Raw genomic sequence first — 466 nt, 5'->3', positions numbered from 1 at the left:
CATAAGTGTAGGTCAAGTTCATCAAATTGTATCAGATTACTCTTTTTTTCCTCTTCTTTCTTCTTCTGGTTGAGCTCTGATCATCCAGTCCTTGAAGCCAGGTCAACTGAGTATTATCTGCAAGTGTGGGTGTTCTTGTCCATATGTCCTCTTTTCTTATCAGCTGGATGCTTCATTCTCCACCCTAGTCCTCTGTGGCTATGTCACTGACTCTGGGCCCAAGAGTCCCCAGGTCTTGCCACACTGTTGGCCAACCAGGTCTCCACCCGGGTTCACAGGAGTCTACTGAATGTTGTAGGGCTTAGCTTGCAGCTTCATTGCTGTTTTTCCCTCACTTCCCCTCATCGGTGATGAATGTGGTCACCAATCAGAGCCTGTATTCCCATTGAGTCTTCATCTTGGAAGGGGGTTTGCACTGAGGGGACCCAACCACTTGCCTTGATGTCTCCTGGGCAAGCAACTTGCT

The sequence above is a fragment of the Chrysochloris asiatica genome, unplaced genomic scaffold (assembly GCF_000296735.1).
Source record: "Chrysochloris asiatica unplaced genomic scaffold, ChrAsi1.0 scaffold00478, whole genome shotgun sequence".
In the NCBI taxonomy this organism is placed as follows: domain Eukaryota; kingdom Metazoa; phylum Chordata; class Mammalia; order Afrosoricida; family Chrysochloridae; genus Chrysochloris; species Chrysochloris asiatica.
Note: the sequence above shows the minus strand (reverse complement) of the source record.